Source organism: Schistocerca gregaria, chromosome 9 (genome assembly GCF_023897955.1).
Source record: "Schistocerca gregaria isolate iqSchGreg1 chromosome 9, iqSchGreg1.2, whole genome shotgun sequence".
NCBI classification, from domain to species: domain Eukaryota; kingdom Metazoa; phylum Arthropoda; class Insecta; order Orthoptera; family Acrididae; genus Schistocerca; species Schistocerca gregaria.
In genome coordinates, this window is record NC_064928.1 from 7,956,087 (window position 1) to 7,980,342 (window position 24,256).

General features: G+C 48.8%; 3 non-coding genes across 3 annotated transcripts; all 3 read left to right on the top strand.

Annotated features, from left to right (window-relative positions):
* Positions 1 to 520: 520 nt before the first annotated feature.
* Trnaa-ggc (transfer RNA alanine (anticodon GGC)) lies at positions 521 to 593 on the top strand. Its single transcript has one exon. It is a non-coding gene; the product is annotated as a tRNA-Ala (tRNA).
* A 7,822-nt stretch (positions 594 to 8,415) lies between these two features.
* On the top strand, positions 8,416 to 8,488 carry Trnaa-ggc (transfer RNA alanine (anticodon GGC)). The gene has a single exon. It is a non-coding gene; the product is annotated as a tRNA-Ala (tRNA).
* Positions 8,489 to 11,573: 3,085 nt separating this feature from the next.
* On the top strand, positions 11,574 to 11,646 carry Trnaa-ggc (transfer RNA alanine (anticodon GGC)). The gene has a single exon. It is a non-coding gene; the product is annotated as a tRNA-Ala (tRNA).
* Positions 11,647 to 24,256: the final 12,610 nt, after the last annotated feature.

Consider the following 24,256-nt stretch of genomic DNA (forward strand, 5'->3'; position numbering starts at 1 on the left):
CTCATTCGCTTTGGCGCGACGTCGAACTATAAATAATGCTGTCACTAGCGTGAGCGTCGTGGAAAGTCGGAAAAGTCGGCTGCGAGGGTGAGTGCCAAGTTTGGGGAGCGTTTCGTAGTATGCGCAGTGCAATGGAGACGCGGAAACTTATTGTGGCCCAGTGTTTTGCAGTTGGACGACAAGATTGGTACACAGTAGTAAAGAGCGAGGCACTGAGTTGGCATGAATAATGGAGTGCACAATGGGGCTCGAGATGTGTTTGTTACCTCAGGTGCTGTATGATTGTCGTCAAGGAGTGAAAACGGAGCAATTTGTGACGGCTCTTTGAATTTAAGACGTTAAAAACAGACGGAATTTGTATATGTAATACCAGAGCATCGAAACTACTTGGAACTTTTGTGTATATGAACGGGTCCGCGCCTTTGTACTCTGCTCCCTTCACCGCTACAAACCAACCAACCATCGTGTCCGTGCGCATCTGAGTCGCAAAGAATGGGGAATAGCGCAGTTTGCTCGTGCCGGGGGCGTAGCTCAGTTGGTAGAGCGTTCGCTTGGCATGTGAAAGGTCCAGGGTTCAAGCCGCGGCGCCTCCATATTTTGTTGTCAGTGCATGGTAAGTGTTGATCGCGGCGAACCTAAAGGCACGCAAGATGTTGCAAAGCCAGCGTCACAGACTGATATGATGTATACTGACGTAAGGAGAGCAAGATGTAAGTGTGGGGACCGGCTGTTATCGAGGTGTCATCGAGTGCAGATCTGTCTTAGGTATCGCGGCTTAACCTCATTGAAGTCTAGAGGGTGGACAACACGTTGGTCTTACTCAGAGCGGTGTCCGAATTCTATTTTCGACGTTATACGTGCCACTTTCATTGTGGCCAACTACGATTCGATACATAATGCACGAAACCAGAAAGACACCCTAACGGAAACATAGAGAGTAGTGTTTGTCTGCTGAATAATGGGAGTGCAAGGGTCTGTGTCGTCTATATGGCTGTATGTAGCACCATTAGTCTTCGGGGCGGCGGGCGTAGCTCAGATGGTAGAGCGCTCGCTTAGTATGCGAGAGGAACTGGGATCAATACCCAGTGCCTCCAGAATTTTTAACACACCTACATGCGCACCTTGCCATGCAAGTGGAATAATTCACAACCAGCAGATGTGTCTAGGAAGATACAAGCGAATGATTAGCATCCACAATTGACAAACGTGCTGTTATTAGTGCGCAGGAAGCACCCTCCTCCCACGCCTACACTTAATTTAGAAACAGTACAAGTGTTCCTGTAAGATTCTCAAGCCTATGTCGGAAAGATCTGCCTTGCGCTGAGTTCACGTAAATTCCACTGCACATTCCTATTCTTTGCATGCAGTCAGCTGCTACTGGTGTTGTTAGTTGTGACTGCTGATAACAGATGCCGTAGCAATCAATTCATTGAGTGAGTTGTATGTTTTGCGGTAGTCTGTCTCTGACAAGCAAGCACAGGTGACATAGGTGCGAACACAGGAAGCTTGCAGACCCTCGCTGCCTGCAGACACCGAGCAGCCACACTAGGATGGCGGCCTAAGCCGTAGGCGAAATGTGCTCATTCGCTTTGGCGCGACGTCGAACTATAAATAATGCTGTCACTAGCGTGAGCGTCGTGGAAAGTCGGAAAAGTCGGCTGCGAGGGTGAGTGCCAAGTTTGGGGAGCGTTTCGTAGTATGCGCAGTGCAATGGAGACGCGGAAACTTATTGTGGCCCAGTGTTTTGCAGTTGGACGACAAGATTGGTACACAGTAGTAAAGAGCGAGGCACTGAGTTGGCATGAATAATGGAGTGCACAATGGGGCTCGAGATGTGTTTGTTACCTCAGGTGCTGTATGATTGTCGTTAAGGAGTGAAACCGGAGCAATTTGTGACGGCTCTTTCAATTTAAGACGTTAAAAACAGACGGAATTTTCATTTGTAATACCAGAGCATCCAAACTACTTGGTACTTTTGTGTATATGAACGGGTCCGCGCCTTTGTACTCTGCTCCCTTCACCGCTACAAACCAACCAACCATCGTGTCCGTGCGCATCTGAGTCGCAAAGAATGGGGAATAGCGCAGTTTGCTCGTGCATGGGGCGTAGCTCAGTTGGTAGAGAGTTCACTTGGCATGTGAAAGGTCCAGTGTTCAAGCCGCGGCGCCTACATTTTTTGTGGTCAGTGCATGGTAAGTGTTGGTCGCGGCGAACCTAAAGGCACGCAAGATGTTGCAAAGCCAGCGTCACAGACTGATATGATGTATACTGACGTAAGGAGAGCAAGATGTAAGTGTGGGGACCGGCTGTTATCGAGGTGTCATCGAGTGCAGATCTGTCTTAGGTATCGCGGCTTAACCTCATTGAAGTCTAGAGGGTGGCCAACACGTTGGTCTTACTCAGAGCGGTGTCCGAATTCTATTTTCGACGTTATACGTGCCACTTTCATTGTGGCCAACTACGATTCGATACAGAATGCACGAAACCTGAAAGACACCCTAACGGATACATAGAGAGTAGTGTTTGTCTGCTGAATAATGGGAGTGCAAGGGTCTGTGTCGTCTATATGGCTGTATGTAGCACCATTAGTCTTCGGGGCGGCGGGCGTAGCTCAGATGGTAGAGCGCTCGCTTAGTATGCGAGAGGAACTGGGATCAATACCCAGTGCCTCCAGAATTTTTAACACACCTACATGCGCACCTTGCCATGCAAGTGGAATAATTCACAACCAGCAGATGTGTCTAGGAAGATACAAGCGAATGATTAGCATCCACAATTGACAAACGTGCTGTTATTAGTGCGCAGGAAGCACCCTCCTCCCACGCCTACACTTAATTTAGAAACAGTACAAGTGTTCCTGTAAGATTCTCAAGCCTATGTCGGAAAGATCTGCCTTGCGCTGAGTTCACGTAAATTCCACTGCACATTCCTATTCTTTGCATGCAGTCAGCTGCTACTGGTGTTGTTAGTTGTGACTGCTGATAACAGATGCCGTAGCAATCAATTCATTGAGTGAGTTGTATGTTTTGCGGTAGTCTGTCTCTGACAAGCAAGCACAGGTGACATAGGTGCGAACACAGGAAGCTTGCAGACCCTCGCTGCCTGCAGACACCGAGCAGCCACACTAGGATGGCGGCCTAAGCCGTAGGCGAAATGTGCTCATTCGCTTTGGCGCGACGTCGAACTATAAATAATGCTGTCACTAGCGTGAGCGTCGTGGAAAGTCGGAAAAGTCGGCTGCGAGGGTGAGTGCCAAGTTTGGGGAGCGTTTCGTAGTATGCGCAGTGCAATGGAGACGCGGAAACTTATTGTGGCCCAGTGTTTTGCAGTTGGACGACAAGATTGGTACACAGTAGTAAAGAGCGAGGCACTGAGTTGGCATGAATAATGGAGTGCACAATGGGGCTCGAGATGTGTTTGTTACCTCAGGTGCTGTATGATTGTCGTTAAGGAGTGAAAACGGAGCAATTTGTGACGGCTCTTTCAATTTAAGACGTTAAAAACAGACGGAATTTTCATTTGTAATACCAGAGCATCCAAACTACTTGGTACTTTTGTGTATATGAACGGGTCCGCGCCTTTGTACTCTGCTCCCTTCACCGCTACAAACCAACCAACCATCGTGTCCGTGCGCATCTGAGTCGCAAAGAATGGGGAATAGCGCAGTTTGCTCGTGCATGGGGCGTAGCTCAGTTGGTAGAGAGTTCGCTTGGCATGTGAAAGGTCCAGTGTTCAAGCCGCGGCGCCTACATTTTTTGTGGTCAGTGCATCTTAAGTGTTGGTCGCGGCGAACCTAAAGGCACGCAAGATGTTGCAAAGCCAGCGTCACAGACTGATATGATGTATACTGACGTAAGGAGAGCAAGATGTAAGTGTGGGGACCGGCTGTTATCGAGGTGTCATCGAGTGCAGATCTGTCTTAGGTATCGCGGCCTAACCTCATTGAAGTCTAGAGGGTGGACAACACATTGGTCTTACTCAGAGCGGTGTCCGAATTCTATTATCGACGTTATACGTGCCACTTTCATTGTGGCCAACTACGATTCGATACATAATGCACGAAACCTGAAAGACACCCTAACGGATACATAGAGAGTAGTGTTTGTCTGCTGAATAATGGGAGTGCAAGGGTCTGTGTCGTCTATATGGCTGTATGTAGCACCATTAGTCTTCGGGGCGGCGGGCGTAGCTCAGATGGTAGAGCGCTCGCTTAGTATGCGAGAGGGACTTGGATCAATACCCAGTGCCTCCAGAATTTTTAACACACCTACATGCGCACCTTGCCATGCAAGTGGAATAATTCACAACCAGCAGATGTGTCTAGGAAGATACAAGCGAATGATTAGCATCCACAATTGACAAACGTGCTGTTATTAGTGCGCAGGAAGCACCCTCCTCCCACGCCTACACTTAATTTAGAAACAGTACAAGTGTTCCTGTAAGATTCTCAAGCCTATGTCGGAAAGATCTGCCTTGCGCTGAGTTCACGTAAATTCCACTGCACATTCCTATTCTTTGCATGCAGTCAGCTGCTACTGGTGTTGTTAGTTGTGACTGCTGATAACAGATGCCGTAGCAATCAATTCATTGAGTGAGTTGTATGTTTTGCGGTAGTCTGTCTCTGACAAGCAAGCACAGGTGACATAGGTGCGAACACAGGAAGCTTGCAGACCCTCGCTGCCTGCAGACACCGAGCAGCCACACTAGGATGGCGGCCTAAGCCGTAGGCGAAATGTGCTCATTCGCTTTGGCGCGACGTCGAACTATAAATAATGCTGTCACTAGCGTGAGCGTCGTGGAAAGTCGGAAAAGTCGGCTGCGAGGGTGAGTGCCAAGTTTGGGGAGCGTTTCGTAGTATGCGCAGTGCAATGGAGACGCGGAAACTTATTGTGGCCCAGTGTTTTGCAGTTGGACGACAAGATTGGTACACAGTAGTAAAGAGCGAGGCACTGAGTTGGCATGAATAATGGAGTGCACAATGGGGCTCGAGATGTGTTTGTTACCTCAGGTGCTGTATGATTGTCGTTAAGGAGTGAAACCGGAGCAATTTGTGACGGCTCTTTCAATTTAAGACGTTAAAAACAGACGGAATTTTCATTTGTAATACCAGAGCATCCAAACTACTTGGTACTTTTGTGTATATGAACGGGTCCGCGCCTTTGTACTCTGCTCCCTTCACCGCTACAAACCAACCAACCATCGTGTCCGTGCGCATCTGAGTCGCAAAGAATGGGGAATAGCGCAGTTTGCTCGTGCATGGGGCGTAGCTCAGTTGGTAGAGAGTTCGCTTGGCATGTGAAAGGTCCAGTGTTCAAGCCGCGGCGCCTACATTTTTTGTGGTCAGTGCATGGTAAGTGTTGGTCGCGGCGAACCTAAAGGCACGCAAGATGTTGCAAAGCCAGCGTCACAGACTGATATGATGTATACTGACGTAAGGAGAGCAAGATGTAAGTGTGGGGACCGGCTGTTATCGAGGTGTCATCGAGTGCAGATCTGTCTTAGGTATCGCGGCTTAACCTCATTGAAGTCTAGAGGGTGGCCAACACGTTGGTCTTACTCAGAGCGGTGTCCGAATTCTATTTTCGACGTTATACGTGCCACTTTCATTGTGGCCAACTACGATTCGATACAGAATGCACGAAACCTGAAAGACACCCTAACGGATACATAGAGAGTAGTGTTTGTCTGCTGAATAATGGGAGTGCAAGGGTCTGTGTCGTCTATATGGCTGTATGTAGCACCATTAGTCTTCGGGGCGGCGGGCGTAGCTCAGATGGTAGAGCGCTCGCTTAGTATGCGAGAGGAACTGGGATCAATACCCAGTGCCTCCAGAATTTTTAACACACCTACATGCGCACCTTGCCATGCAAGTGGAATAATTCACAACCAGCAGATGTGTCTAGGAAGATACAAGCGAATGATTAGCATCCACAATTGACAAACGTGCTGTTATTAGTGCGCAGGAAGCACCCTCCTCCCACGCCTACACTTAATTTAGAAACAGTACAAGTGTTCCTGTAAGATTCTCAAGCCTATGTCGGAAAGATCTGCCTTGCGCTGAGTTCACGTAAATTCCACTGCACATTCCTATTCTTTGCATGCAGTCAGCTGCTACTGGTGTTGTTAGTTGTGACTGCTGATAACAGATGCCGTAGCAATCAATTCATTGAGTGAGTTGTATGTTTTGCGGTAGTCTGTCTCTGACAAGCAAGCACAGGTGACATAGGTGCGAACACAGGAAGCTTGCAGACCCTCGCTGCCTGCAGACACCGAGCAGCCACACTAGGAGGGCGGCCTAAGCCGTAGGCGAAATGTGCTCATTCGCTTTGGCGCGACGTCGAACTATAAATAATGCTGTCACTAGCGTGAGCGTCGTGGAAAGTCGGAAAAGTCGGCTGCGAGGGTGAGTGCCAAGTTTGGGGAGCGTTTCGTAGTATGCGCAGTGCAATGGAGACGCGGAAACTTATTGTGGCCCAGTATTTTGCAGTTGGACGACAAGATTGGTACACAGTAGTAAAGAGCGAGGCACTGAGTTGGCATGAATAATGGAGTGCACAATGGGGCTCGAGATGTGTTTGTTACCTCAGGTGCTGTATGATTGTCGTTAAGGAGTGAAACCGGAGCAATTTGTGACGGCTCTTTCAATTTAAGACGTTAAAAACAGACGGAATTTTCATTTGTAATACCAGAGCATCCAAACTACTTGGTACTTTTGTGTATATGAACGGGTCCGCGCCTTTGTACTCTGCTCCCTTCACCGCTACAAACCAACCAACCATCGTGTCCGTGCGCATCTGAGTCGCAAAGAATGGGGAATAGCGCAGTTTGCTCGTGCATGGGGCGTAGCTCAGTTGGTAGAGAGTTCGCTTGGCATGTGAAAGGTCCAGTGTTCAAGCCGCGGCGCCTACATTTTTTGTGGTCAGTGCATGGTAAGTGTTGGTCGCGGCGAACCTAAAGGCACGCAAGATGTTGCAAAGCCAGCGTCACAGACTGATATGATGTATACTGACGTAAGGAGAGCAAGATGTAAGTGTGGGGACCGGCTGTTATCGAGGTGTCATCGAGTGCAGATCTGTCTTAGGTATCGCGGCTTAACCTCATTGAAGTCTAGAGGGTGGACAACACATTGGTCTTACTCAGAGCGGTGTCCGAATTCTATTATCGACGTTATACGTGCCACTTTCATTGTGGCCAACTACGATTCGATACATAATGCACGAAACCTGAAAGACACCCTAACGGATACATAGAGAGTAGTGTTTGTCTGCTGAATAATGGGAGTGCAAGGGTCTGTGTCGTCTATATGGCTGTATGTAGCACCATTAGTGTTCGGGGCGGCGGGCGTAGCTCAGATGGTAGAGCGCTCGCTTAGTATGCGAGAGGAACTGGGATCAATACCCAGTGCCTCCAGAATTTTTAACACACCTACATGCGCACCTTGCCATGCAAGTGGAATAATTCACAACCAGCAGATGTGTCTAGGAAGATACAAGCGAATGATTAGCATCCACAATTGACAAACGTGCTGTTATTAGTGCGCAGGAAGCACCCTCCTCCCACGCCTACACTTAATTTAGAAACAGTACAAGTGTTCCTGTAAGATTCTCAAGCCTATGTCGGAAAGATCTGCCTTGCGCTGAGTTCACGTAAATTCCACTGCACATTCCTATTCTTTGCATGCAGTCAGCTGCTACTGGTGTTGTTAGTTGTGACTGCTGATAACAGATGCCGTAGCAATCAATTCATTGAGTGAGTTGTATGTTTTGCGGTAGTCTGTCTCTGACAAGCAAGCACAGGTGACATAGGTGCGAACACAGGAAGCTTGCAGACCCTTGCTGCCTGCAGACACCGAGCAGCCACACTAGGATGGCGGCCTAAGCCGTAGGCGAAATGTGCTCATTCGCTTTGGCGCGACGTCGAACTATAAATAATGCTGTCACTAGCGTGAGCGTCGTGGAAAGTCGGAAAAGTCGGCTGCGAGGGTGAGTGCCAAGTTTGGGGAGCGTTTCGTAGTATGCGCAGTGCAATGGAGACGCGGAAACTTATTGTGGCCCAGTGTTTTGCAGTTGGACGACAAGATTGGTACACAGTAGTAAAGAGCGAGGCACTGAGTTGGCATGAATAATGGAGTGCACAATGGGGCTCGAGATGTGTTTGTTACCTCAGGTGCTGTATGATTGTCGTCAAGGAGTGAAAACGGAGCAATTTGTGACGGCTCTTTGAATTTAAGACGTTAAAAACAGACGGAATTTGTATTTGTAATACCAGAGCATCGAAACTACTTGGAACTTTTGTGTATATGAACGGGTCCGCGCCTTTGTACTCTGCTCCCTTCACCGCTACAAACCAACCAACCATCGTGTCCGTGCTCATCTGAGCCGCAAAGAATGGGGAATAGCGCAGTTTGCTCGTGCCGGGGGCGTAGCTCAGTTGGTAGAGCGTTCGCTTGGCATGTGAAAGGTCCAGGGTTCAAGCCGCGGCGCCTCCATATTTTGTTGTCAGTGCATGGTAAGTGTTGATCGCGGCGAACCTAAAGGCACGCAAGATGTTGCAAAGCCAGCGTCACAGACTGATATGATGTATACTGACGTAAGGAGAGCAAGATGTAAGTGTGGGGACCGGCTGTTATCGAGGTGTCATCGAGTGCAGATCTGTCTTAGGTATCGCGGCTTAACCTCATTGAAGTCTAGAGGGTGGACAACACGTTGGTCTTACTCAGAGCGGTGTCCGAATTCTATTTTCGACGTTATACGTGCCACTTTCATTGTGGCCAACTACAATTCGATACATAATGCACGAAACCTGAAAGACACCCTAACGGATACATAGAGAGTAGTGTTTGTCTGCTGAATAATGGGAGTGCAAGGGTCTGTGTCGTCTATATGGCTGTATGTAGCACCATTAGTCTTCAGGGCGGCGGGCGTAGCTCAGATGGTAGAGCGCTCGCTTAGTATGCGAGAGGGACTGGGATCAATACCCAGTGCCTCCAGAATTTTTAACACACCTACATGCGCACCTTGCCATGCAAGTGGAATAATTCACAACCAGCAGATGTGTCTAGGAAGATACAAGCGAATGATTAGCATCCACAATTGACAAACGTGCTGTTATTAGTGCGCAGGAAGCACCCTCCTCCCACGCCTACACTTAATTTAGAAACAGTACAAGTGTTCCTGTAAGATTCTCAAGCCTATGTCGGAAAGATCTGCCTTGCGCTGAGTTCACGTAAATTCCACTGCACATTCCTATTCTTTGCATGCAGTCAGCTGCTACTGGTGTTGTTAGTTGTGACTGCTGATAACAGATGCCGTAGCAATCAATTCATTGAGTGAGTTGTATGTTTTGCGGTAGTCTGTCTCTGACAAGCAAGCACAGGTGACATAGGTGCGAACACAGGAAGCTTGCAGACCCTCGCTGCCTGCAGACACCGAGCAGCCACACTAGGATGGCGGCCTAAGCCGTAGGCGAAATGTGCTCATTCGCTTTGGCGCGACGTCGAACTATAAATAATGCTGTCACTAGCGTGAGCGTCGTGGAAAGTCGGAAAAGTCGGCTGCGAGGGTGAGTGCCAAGTTTGGGGAGCGTTTCGTAGTATGCGCAGTGCAATGGAGACGCGGAAACTTATTGTGGCCCAGTGTTTTGCAGTTGGACGACAAGATTGGTACACAGTAGTAAAGAGCGAGGCACTGAGTTGGCATGAATAATGGAGTGCACAATGGGGCTCGAGATGTGTTTGTTACCTCAGGTGCTGTATGATTGTCGTTAAGGAGTGAAACCGGAGCAATTTGTGACGGCTCTTTCAATTTAAGACGTTAAAAACAGACGGAATTTTCATTTGTAATACCAGAGCATCCAAACTACTTGGTACTTTTGTGTATATCAACGGGTCCGCGCCTTTGTACTCTGCTCCCTTCACCGCTACAAACCAACCAACCATCGTGTCCGTGCGCATCTGAGTCGCAAAGAATGGGGAATAGCGCAGTTTGCTCGTGCATGGGGCGTAGCTCAGTTGGTAGAGAGTTCGCTTGGCATGTGAAAGGTCCAGTGTTCAAGCCGCGGCGCCTACATTTTTTGTGGTCAGTGCATGGTAAGTGTTGGTCACGGCGAACCTAAAGGCACGCAAGATGTTGCAAAGCCAGCGTCACAGACTGATATGATGTATACTGACGTAAGGAGAGCAAGATGTAAGTGTGGGGACCGGCTGTTATCGAGGTGTCATCGAGTGCAGATCTGTCTTAGGTATCGCGGCTTAACCTCATTGAAGTCTAGAGGGTGGACAACACATTGGTCTTACTCAGAGCGGTGTCCGAATTCTATTATCGACGTTATACGTGCCACTTTCATTGTGGCCAACTACGATTCGATACATAATGCACGAAACCTGAAAGACACCCTAACGGATACATAGAGAGTAGTGTTTGTCTGCTGAATAATGGGAGTGCAAGGGTCTGTGTCGTCTATATGGCTGTATGTAGCACCATTAGTGTTCGGGGCGGCGGGCGTAGCTCAGATGGTAGAGCGCTCGCTTAGTATGCGAGAGGAACTGGGATCAATACCCAGTGCCTCCAGAATTTTTAACACACCTACATGCGCACCTTGCCATGCAAGTGGAATAATTCACAACCAGCAGATGTGTCTAGGAAGATACAAGCGAATGATTAGCATCCACAATTGACAAACGTGCTGTTATTAGTGCGCAGGAAGCACCCTCCTCCCACGCCTACACTTAATTTAGAAACAGTACAAGTGTTCCTGTAAGATTATCAAGCCTATGTCGGAAAGATCTGCCTTGCGCTGAGTTCACGTAAATTCCACTGCACATTCCTATTCTTTGCATGCAGTCAGCTGCTACTGGTGTTGTTAGTTGTGACTGCTGATAACAGATGCCGTAGCAATCAATTCATTGAGTGAGTTGTATGTTTTGCGGTAGTCTGTCTCTGACAAGCAAGCGCAGGTGACATAGGTGCGAACACAGGAAGCTTGCAGACCCTCGCTGCCTGCAGACACCGAGCAGCCACACTAGGATGGCGGCCTAAGCCGTAGGCGAAATGTGCTCATTCGCTTTGGCGCGACGTCGAACTATAAATAATGCTGTCACTAGCGTGAGCGTCGTGGAAAGTCGGAAAAGTCGGCTGCGAGGGTGAGTGCCAAGTTTGGGGAGCGTTTCGTAGTATGCGCAGTGCAATGGAGACGCGGAAACTTATTGTGGCCCAGTGTTTTGCAGTTGGACGACAAGATTGGTACACAGTAGTAAAGAGCGAGGCACTGAGTTGGCATGAATAATGGAGTGCACAATGGGGCTCGAGATGTGTTTGTTACCTCAGGTGCTGTATGATTGTCGTCAAGGAGTGAAAACGGAGCAATTTGTGACTGCTCTTTGAATTTAAGACGTTAAAAACAGACGGAATTTGTACTTGTAATACCAGAGCATCGAAACTACTTGGAACTTTTGTGTATATGAACGGGTCCGCGCCTTTGTACTCTGCTCCCTTCACCGCTACAAACCAACCAACCATCGTGTCCGTGCTCATCTGAGTCGCAAAGAATGGGGAATAGCGCAGTTTGCTCGTGCCGGGGGCGTAGCTCAGTTGGTAGAGCGTTCGCTTGGCATGTGAAAGGTCCAGGGTTCAAGCCGCGGCGCCTCCATATTTTGTTGTCAGTGCATGGTAAGTGTTGATCGCGGCGAACCTAAAGGCACGCAAGATGTTGCAAAGCCAGCGTCACAGACTGATATGATGTATACTGACGTAAGGAGAGCAAGATGTAAGTGTGGGGACCGGCTGTTATCGAGGTGTCATCGAGTGCAGATCTGTCTTAGGTATCGCGGCTTAACCTCATTGAAGTCTAAGGGTGGACAACACGTTGGTCTTACTCAGAGCGGTGTCCGAATTCTATTTTCGACGTTATACGTGCCACTTTCATTGTGGCCAGCTACGATTCGATACATAATGCACGAAACCTGAAAGACACCCTAACGGATACATAGAGAGTAGTGTTTGTCTGCTGAATAATGGGAGTGCAAGGGTCTGTGTCGTCTATATGGCTGTATGTAGCACCATTAGTCTTCGGGGCGGCGGGCGTAGCTCAGATGGTAGAGCGCTCGCTTAGTATGCGAGAGGTACTGGGATCAATACCCAGTGCCTCCAGAATTTTTAACACACCTACATGCGCATCTTGCCATGCAAGTGGAATAATTCACAACCAGCAGATGTGTCTAGGAAGATACAAGCGAATGATTAGCATCCACAATTGACAAACGTGCTGTTATTAGTGCGCAGGAAGCACCCTCCTCCCACGCCTACACTTCATTTAGAAACAGTACAAGTGTTCCCGTATGATTCTCAAGCCTATGTCGGAAAGATCTGCCTTGCGCTGAGTTCACGTAAATCCCACTGCACATTCCTATTCTTTGCATGCAGTCAGCTGCTACTGGTGTTGCTAGTTGTGACTGCTGATAACAGATGCCGTAGCAATCAATTCATGGAGTGAGTTGTATGTTTTGCGATAGTCTGTCTCTGACAAGCAAGCACAGGTGACATAGGTGCGAACACAGGAAGCTTGCAGACCCTCGCTGCCTGCAGACACCGAGCAGCCACACTAGGAGGGCGGCCTAAGCCGTAGGCGAAATGTGCTCATTCGCTTTGGCGCGACGTCGAACTATAAATAATGCTGTCACTAGCGTGAGCGTTGCGTGAGTGTCGTGGAAAGTCGGAAAAGTCTGCTGCGAGGGTGAGTGCTAAGTTTGGGGAGCGTTTCGTAGTATGCGCAGTGCAATGGAGACGCGGAAACTTATTGTGGCCCAGTGTTTTGCAGTTGGACGACAAGATTGGTACACAGTAGTAAAGAGCGAGGCACTGAGTTGGCATGAATAATGGAGTGCACAATGGGGCTCGAGATGTGTTTGTTACCTCAGGTGCTGTATGATTGTCGTCAAGGAGTGAAAACGGAGCAATTTGTGACGGCTCTTTCAATTTAAGACGTTAAAAACAGACGGAATTTTCATTTGTAATACCAGAGCATCGAAACTACTTGGTACTTTTGTGTATATGAACGGGTCCGCGCCTTTGTACTCTGCTCCCTTCACCGCTACAAACCAACCAACCATCGTGTCCGTGCGCATCTGAGTCGCAAAGAATGGGAAATAGCGCAGTTTGCTCGTGCATGGGGCGTAGCTCAGTTGGTAGAGAGTTCGCTTGGCATGTGAAAGGTCCAGGGTTCAAGCCGCGGCGCCTACATTTTTTGTGGTCAGTGCATGGTAAGTGTTGGTCGCGGCGAACCTAAAGGCACGCAAGATGTTGCAAAGCCAGCGTCACAGACTGATATGATGTATACTGACGTAAGGAGAGCAAGATGTAAGTGTGGGGACCGGCTGTTATCGAGGTGTCATCGAGTGCAGATCTGTCTTAGGTATCGCGGCTTAACCTCATTGAAGTCTAGAGGGTGGACAACACGTTGGTCTTACTCAGAGCGGTGTCCGAATTCTATTTTCGACGTTATACGTGCCACTTTCATTGTGGCCAACTACGATTCGATACATAATGCACGAAACCTGAAAGACACCCTAACGGATACATAGAGAGTAGTGTTTGTCTGCTGAATAATGGGAGTGCAAGGGTCTGTGTCGTCTATATGGCTGTATGTAGCACCATTAATCTTCGGGGGGGCGGGCGTAGCTCAGATGGTAGAGCGCTCGCTTAGTATGCGAGAGGAACTGGGATCAATACCCAGTGCCTCCAGAAGTTTTAACACACCTACATGCGCACCTTGCCATGCAAGTGGAATAATTCACAACCAGCAGATGTGTCTAGGAAGATACAAGCGAATGATTAGCATCCACAATTGACAAACGTGCTGTTATTAGTGCGCAGGAAGCACCCTCCTCCCACGCCTACACTTAATTTAGAAACAGTACAAGTGTTCCTGTAAGATTCTCAAGCCTATGTCGGAAAGATCTGCCTTGCGCTGAGTTCACGTAAATTCCACTGCACATTCCTATTCTTTGCATGCAGTCAGCTGCTACTGGTGTTGTTAGTTGTGACTGCTGATAACAGATGCCGTAGCAATCAATTCATGGAGTGAGTTGTATGTTTTGCGGTAGTCTGTCTCTGACAAGCAAGCACAGGTGACATAGGTGCGAACACAGGAAGCTTGCAGACCCTCGCTGCCTGCAGACACCGAGCAGCCACACTAGGAGGGCGGCCTAAGCCGTAGGCGAAATGTGCTCATTCGCTTTGGCGCGACGTCGAACTATAAATAATGCTGTCACTAGCGTGAGCGTCGTGGAAAGTCGGAAAAGTCGGCTGCGAGGGTGAGTGCCAAGTTTGGGGAGCGTTTCGTAGTATGCGCAGTGCAATGGAGACGCGGAAACTTATTGTGGCCCAGTGTTTTGCAGTTGGACGACAAGATTGGTACACAGTAGTAAAGAGCGAGGCACTGAGTTGGCATGAATAATGGAGTGCTCAATGGGGCTCGAGATGTGTTTGTTACCTCAGGTGCTGTATGATTGTCGTCAAGGAGTGAAAACGTAGCAATTTGTGACGGCTCTTTCAATTTAAGACGTTAAAAACAGACGGAATTTGCATTTGTAATACCAGAGCATCGAAACTACTTGGTACTTTTGTATATATGAACGGGTCCGCGCCTTTGTACTCTGCTCCCTTCACCGCTACAAACCAACCAACCATCGTGTCCGTGCGCATCTGAGTCGCAAAGAATGGGGAATAGCGCAGTTTGCTCGCGCCTGGGGCGTAGCTCAGTTGGTAGAGCGTTCGCTTGGCATGTGAAAGGTCCAGTGTTCAAGCCGCGGCGCCTCCATATTTTGTTGTCAGTGCATGGTAAGTGTTGATCGCGGCGAACCTAAAGGCACGCAAGATGTTGCAAAGCCAGCGTCACAGACTGATATGATGTATACTGACGTAAGGAGAGCAAGATGTAAGTGTGGGGACCGGCTGTTATCGAGGTGTCATCGAGTGCAGATCTGTCTTAGGTATCGCGGCTTAACCTCATTGAAGTCTAGAGGGTGGACAACACGTTGGTCTTACTCAGAGAGGTGTCCGAATTCTATTTTCGACGTTATACGTGCCACTTTCATTGTGGTCAACTACGATTCGATACATAATGCACGAAACCTGAAAGACACCCTAACGGATACATAGAGAGTAGTGTTTGTCTGCTGAATAATGGGAGTGCAAGGGTCTGTGTCGTCTATATGGCTGTATGTAACACCATCAGTCTTCGGGGCGGCGGGCGTAGCTCAGATGGTAGAGCGCTCGCTTAGTATGCGAGAGGTACTGGGATCAATACCCAGTGCCTCCAGAATTTTTAACACACCTACATGCGCACCTTGCCATGCAAGTGGAATAATTCACAACCAGCAGATGTGTCTAGGAAGATACAAGCGAATTATTAGCATCCACAATTGACAAGCGTGCTGTTATTAGTGCGCAGGAAGCACCCTCCTCCCACGCCTACACTTAATTTAGAAACAGTACAAGTGTTCCCGTAAGATTCTCAAGCCTATGTCGTAAAGATCTGCCTTGCGCTGAGTTCACGTAAATCCCACTGCACATTCCTACTCTTTGCATGCAGTCAGCTGCTACTGGTGTTGCTAGTTGTGACTGCTGATAACAGATGCCGTAGCAATCAATTCATGGAGTGAGTTGTATGTTTTGCGATAGTCTGTCTCTGACAAGCAAGCACAGGTGACATAGGTGCGGACACAGGAAGCTTGCAGACCCTCGCTGCCTGCAGACACCGAGCAGCCACACTAGGAGGGCGGCCTAAGCCGTAGGCGAAATGTGCTCATTCGCTTTGGCGCGACGTCGAACTATAAATAATGCTGTCACTAGCGTGAGCGTTGCGTGAGTGTCGTGGAATGTCGGAAAAGTCGGCTGCGAGGGTGAGTGCCAAGTTTGGGGAGCGTTTCGTAGTGTGCGCAGTGCAATGGAGACGCGGAAACTTGTTGTGGCCCAGTGTTTTGCAGTTGGACGACAAGATTGGTACACAATAGTAAAGAGCGAGGCACTGAGTTGGCATGAATAATGGAGTGCACAATGGGGCTCGAGATGTGTTTGTTACCTCAGGTGCTGTATGATTGTCGTCAAGGAGTGAAAACGGAGCAATTTGTGACGGCTCTTTCAATTTAAGACGTTAAAAACAGACGGAATTTTCATTTGTAATACCAGAGCATCGAAACAACTTGGTACTTTTGTGTATATGAACGGGTCCGCGCCTTTGTACTCTGCTCCCTTCACCGCTACAAACCAACCAACCATCGTGTCCGTGCGCGTCTGAGTCGCAAAGAATGGGGAATAGCGCAGTTTGCTCGTGCATGGGGCGTAGCTCAGTTGGTAGAGCGTTCGCTTGGCATGTGAAAGGTCCAGGGTTCAAGCCGCGGCGCCTCCATATTTTGTGGTCAGTGCATGGTAAGTGTTGATCGCGGCGAACCTAAAGGCACGCAAGATGTTGCAAAGCCAGCGTCACAGACTGATATGATGTATACTGACGTAAGGAGAGCAAGATGTAAGTGTGGGGACCGGCTGTTATCGAGGTGTCATCGAGTGCAGATCTGTCTTAGGTATCGCGGCTTAACCTCATTGAAGTCTAGAGGGTGGACAACACGTTGGTCTTACTCAGAGCGGTGTCCGAATTCTATTTTCGACGTTATACGTGCCACTTTCATTGTGGCCAACTACGATTCGATACATAATGCACGAAACCTGAAAGACACCCTAACGGATACATGGAGAGTAGTGTTTGTCTGCTGAATAATGGGAGTGCAAGGGTCTGTGTCGTCTATATGGCTGTATGTAGCACCATTAGTCTTCGGGGCGGCGGGCGTAGCTCAGATGGTAGAGCGCTCGCTTAGTATGCGAGAGGTACTGGGATCAATACCCAGTGCCTCCAGAATTTTTAACACACCTACATGCGCACCTTGCCATGCAAGTGGAATAATTCACAACCAGCAGATGTGTCTAGGAAGATACAAGCGAATGATTAGCATCCACAATTGACAAACGTGCTGTTATTAGTGCGCAGGAAGCACCCTCCTCCCACGCCTACACTTAATTTAGAAACAGTACAAGTGTTCCTGTAAGATTCTCAAGCCTATGTCGGAAAGATCTGCCTTGCGCTGAGTTCACGTAAATTCCACTGCACATTCCTATTCTTTGCATGCAGTCAGCTGCTACTGGTGTTGTTAGTTGTGACTGCTGATAACAGATGCCGTAGCAATCAATTCATGGAGTGAGTTGTATGTTTTGCGGTAGTCTGTCTCTGACAAGCAAGCACAGGTGACATAGGTGCGAACACAGGAAGCTTGCAGACCCTCGCTGCCTGCAGACACCGAGCAGCCACACTAGGAGGGCGGCCTAAGCCGTAGGCGAAATGTGCTCATTCGCTTTGGCGCGACGTCGAACTATAAATAATGCTGTCACTAGCGTGAGCGTCGTGGAAAGTCGGAAAAGTCGGCTGCGAGGGTGAGTGCCAAGTTTGGGGAGCGTTTCGTAGTATGCGCAGTGCAATGGAGACGCGGAAACTTATTGTGGCCCAGTGTTTTGCAGTTGGACGACAAGATTGGTACACAGTAGTAAAGAGCGAGGCACTGAGTTGGCATGAATAATGGAGTGCTCAATGGGGCTCGAGATGTGTTTGTTACCTCAGGTGCTGTATGATTGTCGTCAAGGAGTGAAAACGTAGCAATTTGTGACGGCTCTTTCAATTTAAGACGTTAAAAACAGACGGAATTTTCATTTGTAACACCAGAGCATCGAAACTACTTGGTACTTTTGTATATATGAACGGGTCCGCGCCTTTGTACTCTGCTCCCTTCACCGCTACAAACCAACCAACCATCGTGTCCGTGCGCATCTGAGTCGCAAAGAATGGGGAATAGCGCAGTTTGCTCGCGCCTGGGGCGTAGCTCAGTTGGTAGAGCGTTCGCTTGGCATGTGAAAGGTCCAGTGTTCAAGCCGCGGCGCCTCCATATTTTGTTGTCAGTGCATGGTAAGTGTTGATCGCGGCGAACCTAAAGGCACGCAAGATGTTGCAAAGCCAGCGTCACAGACTGATATGATGTATACTGACGTAAGGAGAGCAAGATGTAAGTGTGGGGACCGGCTGTTATCGAGGTGTCATCGAGTGCAGATCTGTCTTAGGTATCGGGGCTTAACCTCATTGAAGTCTAGAGGGTGGACAACACGTTGGTCTTACTCAGAGAGGTGTCCGAATTCTATTTTCGACGTTATACGTGCCACTTTCATTGTGGTCAACTACGATTCGATATATAATGCACGAAACCTGAAAGACACCCTAACGGATACATAGAGAGTAGTGTTTGTCTGCTGAATAATGGGAGTGCAAGGGTCTGTGTCGTCTATATGGCTGTATGTAACACCATTAGTCTTCGGGGCGGCGGGCGTAGCTCAGATGGTAGAGCGCTCGCTTAGTATGCGAGAGGTACTGGGATCAATACCCAGTGCCTCCAGAATTTTTAACACACCTACATGCGCACCTTGCCATGCAAGTGGAATAATTCACAACCAGCAGATGTGTCTAGGAAGATACAAGCGAATTATTAGCATCCACAATTGACAAGCGTGCTGTTATTAGTGCGCAGGAAGCACCCTCCTCCCACGCCTACACTTAATTTAGAAACAGTACAAGTGTTCCCGTAAGATTCTCAAGCCTATGTCGGAAAGATCTGCCTTGCGCTGAGTTCACGTAAATCCCACTGCACATTCCTATTCTTTGCATGCAGTCAGCTGCTACTGGTGTTGCTAGTTGTGACTGCTGATAACAGATGCCGTAGCAATCAATTCATGGAGTGAGTTGTATGTTTTGCGATAGTCTGTCTCTGACAAGCAAGCACAGGTGACATAGGTGCGAACACAGGAAGCTTGCAGACCCTCGCTGCCTGCAGACACCGAGCAGCCACACTAGGAGGGCGGCCTAAGCCGTAGGCGAAATGTGCTCATTCGCTTTGGCGCGACGTCGAACTATAAATAATGCTGTCACTAGCGTGAGCGTTGCGTGAGTGTCGTGGAATGTCGGAAAAGTCGGCTGCGAGGGTGAGTGCCAAGTTTGGGGAGCGTTTCGTAGTGTGCGCAGTGCAATGGAGACGCGGAAACTTGTTGTGGCCCAGTGTTTTGCAGTTGGACGACAAGATTGGTACACAGTAGTAAAGAGCGAGGCACTGAGTTGGCATGAATAATGGAGTGCACAATGGGGCTCGAGATGTGTTTGTTACCTCAGGTGCTGTATGATTGTCGTCAAGGAGTGAAAACGGAGCAATTTGTGACGGCTCTTTCAATTTAAGACGTTAAAAACAGACGGAATTTTCATTTGTAATACCAGAGCATCGAAACTGCTTGGTACTTTTGTGTATATGAACGGGTCCGCGCCTTTGTACTCTGCTCCCTTCACCGCTACAAACCAACCAACCATCGTGTCCGTGCGCATCTGAGTCGCAAAGAATGGGGAATAGCGCAGTTTGCTCGCGCCTGGGGCGTAGCTCAGTTGGTAGAGCGTTCGCTTGGCATGTGAAAGGTCCAGGGTTCAAGCCGCGGCGCCTCCATATTTTGTGGTCAGTGCATGGTAAGTGTTGATCGCGGCGAACCTAAAGGCACGCAAGATGTTGCAAAGCCAGCGTCACAGACTGATATGATGTATACTGACGTAAGGAGAGCAAGATGTAAGTGTGGGGACCGGCTGTTATCGAGGTGTCATCGAGTGCAGATCTGTCTTAGGTATCGCGGCTTAACCTCATTGAAGTCTAGAGGGTGGACAACACGTTGGTCTTACTCAGAGCGGTGTCCGAATTCTATTTTCGACGTTATACGTGCCACTCTCATTGTGGCCAACTACGATTCGATACATAATGCACGAAACCTGAAAGACACCCTAACGGATACATAGAGAGTAGTGTTTGTCTCCTGAATAATGGAAGTGCAAGAGTCTGTGTCGTCTATATGGCTGTATGTAGCACCATTAGTCTTCGGGGCGGCGGGCGTAGCTAAGATGGTAGAGCGCTCGCTTAGTATGTGAGAGGAACTGGGATCAATACCCAGTGCCTCCAGAATTTTTAACACACCTACATGCGCACCTTGCCATGCAAGTGGAATAATTCACAACCAGCAGATGTGTCTAGGAAGATACAAGCGAATTATTAGCATCCACAATTGACAAGCGTGCTGTTATTAGTGCGCAGGAAGCACCCTCCTCCCACGCCTACACTTAATTTAGAAACAGTACAAGTGTTCCCGTAAGATTCTCAAGCCTATGTCGGAAAGATCTGCCTTGCGCTGAGTTCACGTAAATCCCACTGCACATTCCTATTCTTTGCATGCAGTCAGCTGCTACTGGTGTTGCTAGTTGTGACTGCTGATAACAGATGCCGTAGCAATCAATTCATGGAGTGAGTTGTATGTTTTGCGATAGTCTGTCTCTGACAAGCAAGCACAGGTGACATAGGTGCGAACACAGGAAGCTTGCAGACCCTCGCTGCCTGCAGACACCGAGCAGCCACACTAGGAGGGCGGCCTAAGCCGTAGGCGAAATGTGCTCATTCGCTTTGGCGCGACGTCGAACTATAAATAATGCTGTCACTAGCGTGAGCGTTGCGTGAGTGTCGTGGAATGTCGGAAAAGTCGGCTGCGAGGGTGAGTGCCAAGTTTGGGGAGCGTTTCGTAGTGTGCGCAGTGCAATGGAGACGCGGAAACTTGTTGTGGCCCAGTGTTTTGCAGTTGGACGACAAGATTGGTACACAGTAGTAAAGAGCGAGGCACTGAGTTGGCATGAATAATGGAGTGCACAATGGGGCTCGAGATGTGTTTGTTACCTCAGGTGCTGTATGATTGTCGTCAAGGAGTGAAAACGGAGCAATTTGTGACGGCTCTTTCAATTTAAGACGTTAAAAACAGACGGAATTTTCATTTGTAATACCAGAGCATCGAAACTGCTTGGTACTTTTGTGTATATGAACGGGTCCGCGCCTTTGTACTCTGCTCCCTTCACCGCTACAAACCAACCAACCATCGTGTCCGTGCGCATCTGAGTCGCAAAGAATGGGGAATAGCGCAGTTTGCTCGCGCCTGGGGCGTAGCTCAGTTGGTAGAGCGTTCGCTTGGCATGTGAAAGGTCCAGGGTTCAAGCCGCGGCGCCTGCATATTTTGTGGTCAGTGCATGGTAAGTGTTGATCGCGGCGAACCTAAAGGCACGCAAGATGTTGCAAAGCCAGCGTCACAGACTGATATGATGTATACTGACGTAAGGAGAGCAAGATGTAAGTGTGGGGACCGGCTGTTATCGAGGTGTCATCGAGTGCAGATCTGTCTTAGGTATCGCGGCTTAACCTCATTGAAGTCTAGAGGGTGGACAACACGTTGGTCGTACTCAGAGCGGTGTCCGAATTCTATTTTCGACGTTATACGTGCCACTTTCATTGTGGCCAACTACGATTCGATACATAATGCACGAAACCTGAAAGACACCCTAACGGATACATAGAGAGTAGTGTTTGTCTGCTGAATAATGGGAGTGCAAGGGTCTGTGTCGTCTATATGGCTGTATGTAACACCATTAGTCTTCGGGGCGGCGGGCGTAGCTCAGATGGTAGAGCGCTCGCTTAGTATGCGAGAGGTACTGGGATCAATACCCAGTGCCTCCAGAATTTTTAACACACCTACATGCGCACCTTGCCATGCAAGTGGAATAATTCACAACCAGCAGATGTGTCTAGGAAGATACAAGCGAATTATTAGCATCCACAATTGACAAGCGTGCTGTTATTAGTGCGCAGGAAGCACCCTCCTCCCACGCCTACACTTAATTTAGAAACAGTACAAGTGTTCCCGTAAGATTCTCAAGCCTATGTCGGAAAGATCTGCCTTGCGCTGAGTTCACGTAAATCCCACTGCACATTCCTATTCTTTGCATGCAGTCAGCTGCTACTGGTGTTGCTAGTTGTGACTGCTGATAACAGATGCCGTAGCAATCAATTCATGGAGTGAGTTGTATGTTTTGCGATAGTCTGTCTCTGACAAGCAAGCACAGGTGACATAGGTGCGAACACAGGAAGCTTGCAGACCCTCGCTGCCTGCAGACACCGAGCAGCCACACTAGGAGGGCGGCCTAAGCCGTAGGCGAAATGTGCTCATTCGCTTTGGCGCGACGTCGAACTATAAATAATGCTGTCACTAGCGTGAGCGTTGCGTGAGTGTCGTGGAATGTCGGAAAAGTCGGCTGCGAGGGTGAGTGCCAAGTTTGGGGAGCGTTTCGTAGTGTGCGCAGTGCAATGGAGACGCGGAAACTTGTTGTGGCCCAGTGTTTTGCAGTTGGACGACAAGATTGGTACACAGTAGTAAAGAGCGAGGCACTGAGTTGGCATGAATAATGGAGTGCACAATGGGGCTCGAGATGTGTTTGTTACCTCAGGTGCTGTATGATTGTCGTCAAGGAGTGAAAACGGAGCAATTTGTGACGGCTCTTTCAATTTAAGACGTTAAAAACAGACGGAATTTTCATTTGTAATACCAGAGCATCGAAACTGCTTGGTACTTTTGTGTATATGAACGGGTCCGCGCCTTTGTACTCTGCTCCCTTCACCGCTACAAACCAACCAACCATCGTGTCCGTGCGCATCTGAGTCGCAAAGAATGGGGAATAGCGCAGTTTGCTCGCGCCTGGGGCGTAGCTCAGTTGGTAGAGCGTTCGCTTGGCATGTGAAAGGTCCAGGGTTCAAGCCGCGGCGCCTCCATATTTTGTGGTCAGTGCATGGTAAGTGTTGATCGCGGCGAACCTAAAGGCACGCAAGATGTTGCAAAGCCAGCGTCACAGACTGATATGATGTATACTGACGTAAGGAGAGCAAGATGTAAGTGTGGGGACCGGCTGTTATCGAGGTGTCATCGAGTGCAGATCTGTCTTCGGTATCGCGGCTTAACCTCATTGAAGTCTAGAGGGTGGACAACACGTTGGTCTTACTCAGAGCGGTGTCCGAATTCTATTTTCGACGTTATACGTGCCACTCTCATTGTGGCCAACTACGATTCGATACATAATGCACGAAACCTGAAAGACACCCTAACGGATACATAGAGAGTAGTGTTTGTCTCCTGAATAATGGAAGTGCAAGAGTCTGTGTCGTCTATATGGCTGTATGTAGCACCATTAGTCTTCGGGGCGGCGGGCGTAGCTAAGATGGTAGAGCGCTCGCTTAGTATGCGAGAGGAACTGGGATCAATACCCAGTGCCTCCAGAATTTTTAACACACCTACATGCGCACCTTGCCATGCAAGTGGAATAATTCACAACCAGCAGATGTGTCTAGGAAGATACAAGCGAATTATTAGCATCCACAATTGACAAGCGTGCTGTAATTAGTGCGCAGGAAGCACCCTCCTCCCACGCCTACACTTAATTTAGAAACAGTACAAGTGTTCCCGTAAGATTCTCAAGCCTATGTCGGAAAGATCTGCCTTGCGCTGAGTTCACGTAAATCCCACTGCACATTCCTATTCTTTGCATGCAGTCAGCTGCTACTGGTGTTGCTAGTTGTGACTGCTGATAACAGATGCCGTAGCAATCAATTCATGGAGTGAGTTGTATGTTTTGCGATAGTCTGTCTCTGACAAGCAAGCACAGGTGACATAGGTGCGAACACAGGAAGCTTGCAGACCCTCGCTGCCTGCAGACACCGAGCAGCCACACTAGGAGGGCGGCCTAAGCCGTAGGCGAAATGTGCTCATTCGCTTTGGCGCGACGTCGAACTATAAATAATGCTGTCACTAGCGTGAGCGTCGTGGAAAGTCGGAAAAGTCGGCTGCGAGGGTGAGTGCCAAGTTTGGGGAGCGTTTCGTAGTATGCGCAGTGCAATGGAGACGCGGAAACTTATTGTGGCCCAGTGTTTTGCAGTTGGACGACAAGATTGGTACACAGTAGTAAAGAGCGAGGCACTGAGTTGGCATGAATAATGGAGTGCACAATGGGGCTCGAGATGTGTTTGTTACCTCAGGTGCTGTATGATTGTCGTCAAGGAGTGAAAACGGAGCAATTTGTGACGGCTCTTTCAATTTAAGACGTTAAAAACAGACGGAATTTTCATTTGTAATACCAGAGCATCGAAACTACTTGGTACTTTTGTGTATATGAACGGGTCCGCGCTTTTGTACTCTGCTCCCTTCACCGCTGCAAACCAACCAACCATCGTGTCCGTGCGCATCTGAGTCGCAAAGAATGGGGAATAGCGCAGTTTGCTCGT